This window comes from Corvus brachyrhynchos, unplaced genomic scaffold (assembly GCF_000691975.1).
Source record: "Corvus brachyrhynchos isolate BGI_N302 unplaced genomic scaffold, ASM69197v1 scaffold101, whole genome shotgun sequence".
Classification (NCBI taxonomy): Eukaryota; Metazoa; Chordata; class Aves; order Passeriformes; family Corvidae; genus Corvus; species Corvus brachyrhynchos.
Window position 1 is genome coordinate 11,467,073 of NW_008237239.1, and position 631 is coordinate 11,467,703.

Consider the following 631-nt stretch of genomic DNA (forward strand, 5'->3'; position numbering starts at 1 on the left):
GCAGAGCGAGCGCAACCCGCCGCCCCTCCCGCTCCGGGCTTGTGCAGCTGCAGCTCACAAGTCAGGAACAGTCCCGGGGTTTGTTTTGCTTATGAAAAAAAAGTGTGTGAAGAGTAGAGGGGGGGGAGAAAGTTGTGAAACTGGTTTTTCAGTCTAGGAGAGGCTCCGCAGGCTTGGGGTGGTAACGAGGGGCTCCGGACCGGCCCTCGAGGCCTTGGGATTTTATTTTTTGTAGTTTTATTTTGGAGAACTAAAAACACACAGAGAAACTGGGTGTTTTTACTCCAGATTGAGGACGCTGGCCCGAATAATAGATCGTTGAACTTTAGGACGCCAGTTAACTTCCTACACAAGTACACTCAACTTTTGTCTCGCTAATCTGCCCTTGATCAGCAGTTTAAATGCTAAAGCTTTTTTACTAAAAAAAAAAAAAAAAAAAAAAGGGAAATGAAAGTAACATTCCAGTATTAATTTCCAGTATCCGGCTGCAGTTACTCTGGCCGCCCCCGAAACTGCTACTAAGGGCATTTTTCACTTTCTAATAAATGCTTTATGCAAGCAGGACAACCGAGAGATAATATAGGAATCAATTCATAAAGCTTACTCTAAACCGATTAATTTGTTGCCTTCA